The sequence below is a fragment of the Neoarius graeffei genome, chromosome 6, assembly GCF_027579695.1.
Source record: "Neoarius graeffei isolate fNeoGra1 chromosome 6, fNeoGra1.pri, whole genome shotgun sequence".
In the NCBI taxonomy this organism is placed as follows: domain Eukaryota; kingdom Metazoa; phylum Chordata; class Actinopteri; order Siluriformes; family Ariidae; genus Neoarius; species Neoarius graeffei.
The window spans coordinates 40,677,856-40,691,074 of record NC_083574.1 but is presented as its reverse complement, the minus strand read 5'-3'; the positions used below and the strand labels follow the sequence as shown (position 1 = coordinate 40,691,074).

Here is a 13,219-nt window from a genome sequence, read left to right as displayed (position 1 = left end):
CTTCTTCCAAAATAGTCATAATAGATTTATCTGCTGTACTGTGCATCATCTCACACTCATCTCAAGTGCAGACCTTGTTTTTGTGTTTCGTAAAACGACTTTAACGAGTTTGAGTCAAAGAGGCTCCTTTTGTTTTCGATTGGACCTAACAATGTTACATCCTCAAACAGTGAAGTTTCTTTTCACTCATAGGTTTCTTCCACTTTTATTTCTGCCATTGTTCTTCCTCATCTAAATACAGACCACTGTGTTTACAACCTTAATCTCCCATGGAGAGAGGTGCATCACTGGATGTATGCATTTGTGTGTATGTGTATGAGTCTGTATGTTTGCAGACGCTGCACTGTGACTCACTCCGCTCCAGGTGGTTTTTGGGATTTCAGACACTTTATAGCCCTGGAAAGCAGTTTCATTGTGCAGGCTGTGGTGGTTTATTTTTGCTCAACCTGACTTTGGAGCAGCCATTTCTCTGGTGTAGGCTTTCTTTTAGTCATTTAAATTGAAATTAAGTCAATTTTTCGGAATTTTGTTTCACTGGAAAAAAATTATGCAGCGATTTTTGTTTGAAAACAGAAGATGTCCATAAAAGAAAGAAATGTCATGTGCACCAACAATATGAATCATTTCAGAATTAAAGATTTTTTTTATCAAAAATGTGTTGTATCATAATTATTTGCACTGTACTTGAACAGAATTGTGTCGAGCGATGTCTGTGGCGTCTTTGGCTAAGCTGTATTTGCTTTGTGCGGCTGAAAAGCTGGTTTATGTAATGCAAGCTGCTCATCACAGTGCCATTCCACTTACGCTAACTGCCCTGGGGACTTTGGGGGAGTCCCATGGGTCATCATAGTCAACAGTGCTGCCAGACCGAGAGCCAATCACAGGCTTGAACCAAGCTGCTCTACTCTAATGCCTGTCAATATCCACCCCTCCTTTCCTCTACCCTGTGTCCACTAACCCCCTTTTTCTATCACTGTCTCCTCTCCCTGATTTTTTTCTCACTCCTCCCCCAACTCTTCTCTTTGCTCTTTGCATGGCCCATCAACCGTTTGGCCTAACAGATGTGAACTTGACTGCATAATTACTTAACTTACAATCTATAAGCCTCTTGCAGGCTGCTTTTAAGACCCTCAGTATAAAGAGACAAAAGAATGGAGTAGGCGATGGCATGAAGGGAAACATTTTCCTCTTTGTCCCATGCAATGTTATGTATTTGTTCAGTGTTTACACTTGTTTGGATTGTGTTAACTGGCTCGAAAACAACGAGACAGAGCAGCCAGGAAAGGCTTAAGCAAAGCTATAGTTCTAGCTCTCTGAGGGGATACAAAACCCCAAGTCTGTGCATTGCTGAAGATGACTTTTCTCTAAACTGATCAGGAAGGCGAATAGGTGTATATTGTGTATGAGACGCACTTGTGTTTAGGGGTGGGACAGGTGTTCCTCCATGTCTGCTAGGACTACATTAATGAGATTAATGACTGCTGGGGATTGATTCGTCTCTTGCCACAGTGTCTTAAGCTGTGTACTGACTTCACGGTTATATACACACACATATTCAAGGCTACCTTGGTCTAGACTCAGTGCCTCACAGTAGAGATTCAAGACTGGTGCATGTCCAAACAGCTCCATGGCTCCATGGTGTGTGAGCGAGCACATTTCGAAAGATTGCTTAGCGTCTTGTTTACAATAAGAGTCACAAGGAAGTCCCTGCTAGCTATTCTCCTCAGATCCTTCCTGCATTCCAGGGGCCTCTCAAATATTTCATAGCCCACACACATTTCTGGAATCATCATGTGCTGCTGTTTGTGTGTGTGTGTGTGTGTGTGTGTGTGTGTGTGTGTGTGAATACACTCTTATTCTAGTAATTTGTTATCCGAGTAGTTGTGTCATTGCAGATTTATATCTGAGCCGGAGTAGCTCCTGATAGGCTCTCAGACTCATTTCAGTGTTTGTGAATTTAAAAAAAATTGAAAAGTCCGAGAACATGTGGAGACGAGTTAAAGGGAAAAGATTCAAATGACCACTGTGACATTGCCTGAAATCCCACACAAGGCTACTGTTGCCATGTACCGTACTTGTTATTGAAACATGTAATTCTCCATTCATAGTGTCAGTGGGGGATTTGCATGCACCTAACACATGTATTTACATTTAGTATGGCTTGGCCAGCAGCAAGTTATTTAAAACATGTCCTTATGTGCTCAGGACACAGAATTAGAGGTGAGGACAGTTATGCTGCCTTGCTGGACCGAGGGATGGCATGAACTCAAAGGCAGAGTCAGAGGCTTTTGGTTGAGGTTTGAGGATAGGATGAAGGGGGAGGGTTCTGGGGCAACCAAGGGGGGGTCCTTTGAGGCTGAGTGAATGGGGAGAGAATGCTAGAGTGAATGGATCATTTCTCAATGCTCCTGTGTGACACTCAAGCAATGGCATAGTGCTGCTTTTGTCATCAGCTAATGAGCTGAGCCACAAATCTCCAAATCGGTGCCGAGGCTTCATCATGACCAAGTCACTACTGCCAAAACACAGTCCAGCAACCTGACTGAAGCACCATGTTCTAGAATTTCCCTGTAACTGACAGGTTTTGGCATTGCAACAACCAACACCACATTCCAAGTAAATCCAATTCTATTCTATTCTATTTGCATAACACTTTTAACAATGGATATTTTCATAAAACAGTTTTACAGAAATATATAAATATCATATATAAATTTTACATATACTGTATGAATTATAAAATGTATCCCTAATGAGCAAGCCAGAAGGCGATGATGGCAAAGAAAGACCCCCTGAGATGACATGAAGAAGAAACCTTGAGAGGAACCAGACTCAAAAGGGAACCTCATTTGGAACCCCTTTTCAATCAACAGGGAACGGGGAACGGGTTCTTGATCCGGTTCTGTTCAGGATTCTTTCAACCTTGATGCCAGCTAGTGAACTAGCCCATGTTTTCACCAGTTTTAAGGGGAACCATTGTAATCAATGATGCATCATGAAAGGATTGTGTTGCACAATTCACAACAGGAGTAATCAGTAGAAGCAAGATGGTGAAGCGTATTGATTACCTGTGAGCATCTGTTCTGTTATTGCAGATATTTGTTTTCAGTCCATTTTTTTCTGAAGATGTATCCTTTTCCATTGCTGTGCTCCACTTCCTCTCCAAACTAATGACACATCCAGTGATGTCATCACGGTTCATGCTGGAAAAAACAGTTATATTTTGGTTCCAGCTGGGAACCAAATTTTCAGGTTCCGAACCAATTTATTTTTGGTCAAAATGCTCTGAATGCAAAATCTGGTGCACAAATCAGAACGGAACCCATTTCCTGTTAGTTGAAAAGGGGTATGGGTGGCACTGGATAGAGTGAATATAAACAACCCATTTCTATAACTGTGTGCTATATTGTCAATTATTATACATACAGGACACTTTTTCGATGGAATAAAAACATGTATTCTATTTCCTTCTAGCGGGTTTCATTCATTTGATTTCATAGCATGCAATATTGTTAGCATATCGCTTATCCTACGTGTATTACGTCACTCTACCCAATGGAGAATGAGCGTTGAATATGGTTTACGATATTGCATAGTTGTCAAGACAACATGACGTCACACGTCAGAGACATAAAACTTCCATGCTAGCAAGCAACTGTGACAGTTTGTAAACAAACATGGCCGCCAGGTTTGCTTCTTTTTGAAAGCAGATTTTGAGAGAATTTTGAAAGAGAAAGACGCATTGAACACCCGAAAAGGATGTATAATAATAATAATAATAATAATAATAATAATATTGACTGGCTTTTTTTGTGGTATATCAGATATATTCCATTCAGCTAGCATGATACTGAACTCGTCTTCCACTCGTTCAATATCATGTTAGCTGAATGGAATATATCTGATATACCACTCAGCGCCAGCCAGTATGTTTTAAATGTGTAATTGTGTAACCAGGATATTCAGTATAGTTTTAACATCTATTCATTGATGGAGACTTGAGTGCAAGAATGTTTTTGGCAATTGCAGTCCAAATCCATCTCCACAGTTTCTAAGTGCATCTTTAGGCTGTCCATATGGGGCCATCTTCAGCCGAAGTGAGGTGATGAGAACTCCAACCAGAAGTAGGCCATCAGGATAGATGAATCATAAGAAATATTAGTACATTATAGTCATGTATATTGGACAACATGCTTGTTTGGCAATCCCTGTTGAGGCTTTCATCTTAAACCTTATTTAAGTAATAGCTCACGTAATAACGGGAGCTCAAACATGGCCTTGAAGCTTGTTTTTTGTGTTCGGTGATTGGGCTCAGGTGGTCAGGAATCAGAAAAACCTCATGAAGGATAAACTAACCATTGACCTGGTATAAATCTACTTTGACCTATAGAGAAGTATATATGATTCACTGTAGTTCCCCTTTAAATGTCACTACACCCACATTTACCCGGCTGTCTCGTTGCTCATTTAATTAAGCCATAACTCTTGTATGTATGGATCAATGAGCTTTGTAAAATAGCTATTCATTTATTGATTCTACCTTCAATTTTATCGTGCTAATAAGACACGAGACATGCTTCCACGTGAAAGGTCAAAAATATCATTTTAAAAGGGTCTTTTTTAAAGGGCCCGATCAATTTAATGGACATTGTGTAATATAAGTATTTTAGCATCAGCCTCTGAAACAATGTTTATTTTATTTATACGTGTGTCTTAAAATTCTATCTTTCAGTTTTTTACGGCTTGACTAGCGAGTCACAGTATTGTGACACGGAACACCAAGGGCTCTTACCAGCATACATGTAAGCACATGCACACAAAACATGAGTCCTGTGTTTACAAAGAACAGGGATGATTGTGTGAGAGATACTACATAAAGCAGTTCGGTCACGGTTCATCTAAATACGCTAATGGTAATGCAAGCAGCCGTGACTTGACTATTTATTTGTTTCAACTGCTATAGTATTGTTGTGGTTCAGTATTCAAGAGTGATCAAGCCACTCTTTGGGCGTTGGAGTGAACATGACTCATACAGCCATGGACATTCAATCTTGGGCAACATATAACCTCAAACAATGTAATTTCCAGAATTAAATAATAAACTGGCTTTGAGTATCCTGTATATTTACTAAGATGCAAGCAGATCATATTACCTCAGAAAGGTTTGCAAGGCTAATGATTGAACTATGTTATAGCCTTTAAAATTTAGCAACGATATGCAGACTTTGATACCTTAGTCATGCTTTAGTCATGCTACACATTCTACTCTGAGAGTCAGAGAGTGTATGTCATATGGCTTATATAAACATCCAAGAAAATCGGAATGCAATGATGTGGAAGTTTCAAAATTCCATATTTTATTCAGAATAGAACATAGATGACATATCAAATGTTTAAACTGAGAAAATGTATCATTTAAAGAGAAAAATCAGGTGATTTTAAATTTCATGACAACAACACATCTCAAAAAAGTTGGGACAAGGCCATGTTTACCACTGTGAGACATCCCCTTTTCTCTTTACAACAGTCTGTAAACGTCTGGGGACTGAGGAGACAAGTTGCTCAAGTTTAGGGATAGGAATGTTAACCCATTCTTGTCTAATGTAGGATTCTAGTTGCTCAACTGTCTTAGGTCTTTTTTGTCGTATCTTCCGTTTTATGATGCGGCAAATGTTTTCTATGGGTGAAAGATCTGGACTGCAGGCTGGCCAGTTCAGTACCCGGACCCTTCTTCTACGCAGCCATGATGCTGTAATTGATGCAGTATGTGGTTTGGCATTGTCATATTGGAAAATGCAAGGTCTTCCCTGAAAGAGACGTCGTCTGGATGGGAGCATATGTTGCTCTAGAACCTGGATATACCGTTCAGCATTGATGGTGTCTTTCCAGATGTGTAAGCTGCCCATGCCACACGCACTAAAGCAACCCCATACCATCAGAGATGCAGGCTTCTGAACTGAGCGCTGATAACAACTTGGGTCGTCCTTCTCCTCTTTAGTCCGAATGACACGGCGTCCCTGATTTCCATAAAGAACTTCAAATTTTGATTCGTCTGACCACAGAACAGTTTCCCCACTTTGCCACAGTCCATTTGAAATGAGCCTTGGCCCAGAGAAGACGTCTGCGCTTCTGGATCATGTTTAGATACGGCTTCTTCTTTGAACTATAAAGTTTTAGCTGGCAACGGCAGATGGCACAGTGAATTGTGTTCACAGATAATGTTCTCTGGAAATATTCCTGAGGCCATTTTGTGATTTCCAATACAGAAGCATGCCTGTATGTGACGCAGTGCCGTCTAAGGGCCCGAAGATCACGGGCACCCAGTATGGTTTTCCGGCCTTGACCCTTACGCACAGAGATTCTTCCAGATTCTCTGAATCTTTTGATGATATTATGCACTGTAGATGATGATATGTTCAAACTCTTTGCAATTTTACACTGTCGAACTCCTTTCTGATATTGCTCCACTATTTGTCAGCGCAGAATTAGGGGGATTGGTGATCCTCTTCCCATCTTTACTTCTGAGAGCCGCTGCCACTCCAAGATGCTCTTTTTATACCCAGTCATGTTAATGGCCTATTGCCAATTGACCTAATGAGTTGCAATTTGGTCCTCCAGCTGTTCCTTTTTTGTACCTTTAACTTTTCCAGCCTCTTATTGCCCCTGTCCCAACTTTTTTGAGATGTGTTGCTGTCATGAAATTTCAAATGAGCCAATATTTGGCATGAAATTTCAAAATGTCTCACTTTCGACATTTGATATGTTGTCTATGTTCTATTGCAAATACAATATCAGTTTTTGAGATTAGTAAATTATTGCATTCTGTTTTTATTTACAATTTGTATTTTGTCCCAACTTTTTTGGAATCGGGGTTGTATATATATATGACACATACAATTGGGTATATGCTGTAATTCATACAGACAGAGGATGTGTGTTAAGAGTGTTTGGGAAAGTTAAAAGTAGAGAATGTTATCAGCTTTAAACAGTTCCATGTTTAAAGATGTACTGGCCTGGCTACAATAAATAGTGGCATCTGCTGAGTTTTATGACTTGTCCATATTGTTATATCTGCTGATGAAACAACAGACTGAAGACAGAGACAGCTGTGGCTATATATGTGGTTTGTGCGTGCCAGTGCCGGTGCATGAATCTGCATATGTAATTAGTTTGGTGTGTTTTGTATCCTGCAAGTTCCACATGAATGAATATGTGCATGTAGGTTCTGTGTCATTTCCTGTACGCTTGCTATGAGAAAGACCTTTTACCATATACGGCAGTGAAGGTGGCAAACGGAGCAAGAGGAAAAGAAGAAGTGAAGAAAAAGACACCACTCTCATGTCTCAACTTGCACCTTGGGGCTGGTGTGGGTAGTGATTGTCAGGCTACTGCCAGAGATATCTATTCCATAAAGAGTGTTTTATGATCTTGTGTGCCTGTGCACAGCTGAAATGTTGCTACATGTTGTTCTGCCTGTGCTTGCATGACACATGCCTGAAAACAGATATGAAGGGTCAGTGTAGAAAAACCTAACCACTCAGTCAAGACATTTTACTGCCTATCAGTAACCGACTTTCACAGGGTAATGCATGACTTTCGCATCAATATGTTAAAGGTTAATGCATTGTTAACAACTTAATGTAGTCATCTTAGTGGACTAGAATTTCAGGATGTATTGAAAGAAAAATTAAGGAAGTAGGAATAGATTAAGAAGTATGTTGTGAAACGTAAAAACTAAAGAAAATGTGAAAGGGATTCAAAGTCGGATATTATCATGGGTGTACATGGATACCTATAATATAATGTTTGATCCAAGTTTTATAATATGTTGTGGGCTGAGCTTTGGAATCAGTAGCAGAGTTAATATATTACTACAAGTCACTTATATCGAGTTAAATCTTTTAGTGTTCTGCTTAACACAGTGTTTTCTTTTTCACTGCACTGTAACTACTGCATAAGGCTCAGATTGGCATGGCTAAGACTTGCATATCTTATTTCCCTTTCACAAAGAACTCTGCTTGGTGTGGTATACCTGTTTCATGACGAGGTGCTCGAGTTCATGCATTCTTATAGATTGTAGGTAGGATGCAAACTAGAGCAATTCACCCAAAATGAAACAGAAAGACTGGCACTTCTTTGTGGTGGGTATAATTTGCATGCAACACTGCACTTACCGCTGCTCTATATATCTGCTGGGGCTTTTATGTACAGTATCTACAGTTAGGTGTAAAGAAACTTTAACACTTTAATGACACATGGGTGGGTGGCACGGTGGTGTAGTGGTTAGCGCTGTCGCCTCACAGCAAGAAGGTCCTGGGTTCGAGCCCCGTGGCCGGCGAGGGCCTTTCTGTGTGGAGTTTGCATGTTCTCCCCGTGTCCGCGTGGGTTTCCTCCGGGTGCTCCGGTTTCCCCCACAGTCCAAAGACATGCAGGTTAGGTTAACTGGTGACTCTAAATTGACTGTAGGTGTGAATGGTTGTCTGTGTCTATGTGTCAGCCCTGTGATGACCTGGCGACTTGTCCAGGGTGTACCCCGCCTTTCACCCGTAGTCAGCTGGGATAGGCTCCAGCTTGCCTGCGACCCTGTAGAACAGGATAAAGCGGCTAGAGATAATGAGATGAGATGACACATGGGATGCGACTTTGTTTAATGTTTCTCACTGAAAAAAGCAAACAAACCCACCCTCTCAATGACAGCACTAATATACAAAGGTGCATTTATTATCCTGATTATTTTCCTATCCCATCCCATCCCATGCTGAAATGTTTTATTCTTCTTAGACCTCAGCAGCGATAATGACTTCTATTTATTAATGAATGGCATGTCATACTCACCCATCTTATCTCATTATCTCTAGCCGCTTTATCCTGTTCTAAAGGGTCGCAGGCAAGCTGGAGCCTATCCCAGCTGACTACGGGCGAAAGGCGGGGTACACCCTGGACAAGTCGCCAGGTCATCACAGGGCTGACACATAGACACAGACAACCATTCACACTCACATTCACACCTACGGTCAATTTAGAGTCACCAGTTAACCTAACCTGCATGTCTTTGGACTGTGGGGGAAACCGGAGCACCCGGAGGAAACCCACGCGGACACGGGGAGAACATGCAAACTCCGCACAGAAAGGCCCTCGCCGGCCACGGGGCTCGAACCCGGACCTTCTTGCTGTGAGGTGACAGCGCTAACCATTACACCACCGTGCCGCCCTGCATGTCATACTGTTTACTCATTTAGAATTACATTTAATGTTGAACTTCCACAAAACAAGTTGGTTCCTGTTATCACTTATGTTATAGCAGCCGCTCCGTCACCAACTTCTCTTTTTAAGTTAATAATGCAATTGTCATGTTACTGACAAACCACAAAGTGCAATCTCCTTTGTTCTGAAGACCCTTCCCATTGTAGAACAGCTTTCACTCTTACTGTTACAAAGTGCTGACAAAGTGGAGACTTCTTCCATAAATGTTAAATAAAATCTTCTCACGGGCGGCACGGTGGTGTAGTGGTTAGCGCTGTCGCCTCACAGCAAGAAGGTCCTGGGTTCGAGCTCCGGGGCCGGTGAGGGCCTTTCTGTGCGGAGTTTGCATGTTCTCCCCGTGTCCGCGTGGGTTTCCTCCGGGTGCTCCGGTTTCCCCCACAGTCCAAAGACATGCAGGTTAGGTTAACTGGTGACTCTAAATTGACCGTAGGTGTGAATGTGAGTGTGAATGGTTGTCTGTGTCTATGTGTCAGCCCTGTGATGACCTGGCGACTTGTCCAGGGTGTACCCCGCCTTTCGCCCGTAGTCAGCTGGGATAGGCTCCAGCTTGCCTGCGACCCTGTAGGATAAAGCGGCTAGAGATAATGAGATGAGATGAGAATCTTCTCACAAGAATTCAACAGCACAGTGGTATACACTAATTGTGATTACAAGTATGGTTCTTTCCTAGAAATATGGACCACCAGATACTTTTGACATATCTGTAAAGAATGGAGCAGTATATATTGTAAATAGTGCTATATCAGCTACTTTGTGGCAGGTGGAGACCTACTGAGGCCTGGCCAACCCTCTTCAGCCAGCCTGCAGTTACATTACAGGCCAACAGGGAATCCAAACAGCTCAGCACAAAAAGAAGCAGAAAAAGAAATCTTCATTTGTTAGTGGTACAGTGACTTGTCATTGGAGCAGTACCCTCTAAGGTACTTACAGTATCTATACCCTTTATATACTACTTGGGAACATATGTGTCCCTTTTTGGCCCTAAAAAGGTACACATAGTTACCTTAAGGTCCAATAATAAGCCGTAGGGGGTACATAAATGTAGATTGTACCATGGGGGACAGAAATGGACTCCTACTCTACCCCTGTTTCTGACAGTGTATACAGTACAGTGGTGCTTGAAAGTTTGTGAATCCTTTAGAATTTTCTATATTTCTGCATGAATATGACCTCAAACATCATCAGATTTTCACACACGTCCTAAAAGTAGATAAAGAGAACCCAGTTAAACAAATGAGACAAAAATATTATACTTGGTCATTTATTTATTGGGGAAAATGATCCAATATTACATATCTGTGAGTGGCAAAAGTATGCGAACCTTTGCTTTCAGTATCTGGTGCAGCAATAACTGCAACTAAACGTTTCCGGTGACTGTTGATCAGTCCTGCACACTGGCTTGGAGGAATTTTAGCCCATTCCTCTGCACAGAACAGCTTCAACTCTGGGATGTTGGTGGGTTTCCTCACATGAACTGCTCGCTTCAGGTCCTTCCACAACATTTCGATTGGATTCAGGTCAGGACTTTGACTTGGCCATTCCAAAACATTAACTTTATTCTTCTTTAACCATTCTTTGGTAGAACGACTTGTGTGCTTAGGGTCGTTGTCTTGCTGCATGACCCACCTTCTCTTGAGATTCAGTTCATGGACAGATGTCCTGACATTTTCCTTTAGAATTGGCTGGTATAATTCAGAATTCATTGTTCCATCAATGATGGCAAGCCGTCCTGGCCCAGATGCAGCAAAACAGGCCCAAACCATGATACTACCACCACCATGTTTCACAGATGGGATAAGGTTCTTATGCTGGAATGCAGTGTTTTCCTTTCTCCAAACATAATGCTTCTCATTTAAACCAAAATGTTCTATTTTGGTCTCATCCGTCCACAAAACATTTTTCCAATAGCCTTCTGGCTTGTCCACGTGATCTTTAGCAAACTGCAGATGAGCAGCAATGTTCTTTTTGGAGAGCAGTGGCTTTCTCCTTGTAACCCTGCCATGCACACCATTGTTGTTCAGTGTTCTCCTGATGGTGGACTCATGAACATTAACATTAGCCAATGTGAGAGAGGCCTTCAGTTGCTTAGAAGTTACCCTGGGGTCCTTTGTGACCTCGCCGACTATTACACACCTTGCTCTTGGAGTGATCTTTGTTGGTCGACCACTCCTGGGGAGGGAAACAATGGTCTTGAATTTCCTCCATTTGTACACAATCTGTCTGACTGTAGATTGGTGGAGTCCAAACCCTTTAGAGATGGTTTTGTAACCTTTTCCAGCCTGATAAGCATCAACAACGCTTTTTCTGAGGTCCTCAGAAATCTCCTTTGTTCGTGCCATGATACACTTCCACAAACGTGTTGTGACGATCAGACTGTGATAGATCCCTGTTCTTTAAATAAAACATTGTGCCCACTCACACCTGATTGTCATCCCATTGATTGAAAACACCTGACTCTAATTTCACCTTCAAATTAACTGCTAATCCTAGAGGTTCACATACTTTTGCCACTCACAGATATGTAATATTGGATCATTTTCCTCAATAAATAAATGACCAAGTATAATATTTTTGTCTCATTTGTTTAACTGGGTTCTCTTTATCTACTTTTAGGACTTGTGTAAAAATCTGATGATGTTTTAGGTCATATTTATGCAGAAATATAGAAAATTCTAAAGGGTTCACAAACTTTCAAGCACCACTGTACATTACAGCACAGCGAAATTCTCTCATCTCATTATCTCTAGCTGCTTTATCCTGTTCTACAGGGTTGCAGGCAAGCTGGAGCCTATCCCAGCTGACTACGGGTGAAAGGCGGGGTACACCCTGGACAAGTCGCCAGGTCATCACAGGGCTGACACATAGACACAGACAACCATTCACACTTACGGTCAATTTAGAGTTGCCAGTTAATCTAACCTGCATGTCTTTGGACTGTGGGGGAAACCGGAGCACCCGGAGGAAACCCACGCGGACATGGGGAGAACATGCAAACTCCACACAGAAAGGCCCTCGCCGGCCACGGGGCTCGAACCCGGACCTTCTTGCTGTGAGGCAACAGCGCTAACCACTACACCACCGTGCCGCCCCAGCGAAATTATTTTTTCACATATTCCAGCTTGTTAGGCAGCTTGGGTCAGCTATGATATGGTGGTCCTGGAGGGGAAAGGCCTTGCTCGAGGGCCCAGCAGTGGCAGCTTGGCGGTGCCTGAACCCCTGACCATCTGATCAGTCACCCAGAAACTTAACCATTGAGCCACCACTGATCAGTAATCAAGTCATGCTGAAAAGATGTCCAACTGAAGTCTTCAAAAGTGCTTCAGAGATTATTAGTGTGTGGTATCACCACTGGTCATCAGTAATTAATGTCACTTTGGGTTTTATTCAAATTGAATTAACCATCCTCTCATTAAAGTTTGTGCTGAAACCTGTTAAGATCTTATGACCCACATCTCCTGCCTGTAGGCTGTCACAGTGCTAAGCTCAGCCCATCATTATTCACGCCCAGCTCTCAGCCATATCTTATGCCCTTAAAAGGCGCTTTTTCATCGCCTGCTGGTTTGAGGAAAAGCACTGTGAACTCGGACAGAGTGCTCTGTGGCCCGCTTGCACAAGACCGCCCTCTTTCGGTGAAACTTAGGAATTACACTCGGGCAGGCCACACATGCAAGACTGTTCATTTCGGTATTTAAGATTTATTTGACATGGACAGTGCACATTATCTCATCTCATCTCATTATCTCTAGCCGCTTTATCCTTCTACAGGGTCGCAGGCAAGCTGGAGCCTATCCCAGCTGACTACGGGCGAAAGGCGGGGTACACCCTGGACAAGTCGCCAGGTCATCACAGGGCTGACACATAGACACAGACAACCATTCACACTCACATTCACACCTACGCTCAATTTAGAGTCACCAGTTAACCTAACCTGCATGTCTTTGGACTGTGGGGGAAA

At 42.2% G+C, this 13,219-nt stretch overlaps 1 protein-coding gene across 1 annotated transcript in view; it reads left to right on the top strand.

Moving 5' to 3' along the window:
• The first annotated feature begins 7,537 nt into the window (after positions 1-7,537).
• The window catches only part of meak7 (MTOR associated protein, eak-7 homolog), a 46,869-nt gene continuing 41,187 nt past the window's right edge, over positions 7,538-13,219 (top strand). Inside the window, exon 1 of the mRNA XM_060922907.1 lies at positions 7,538-7,582. The gene's annotated coding sequence lies outside the window, so the exon portion shown is untranslated. The remainder of the gene's footprint in view (positions 7,583-13,219) is intronic.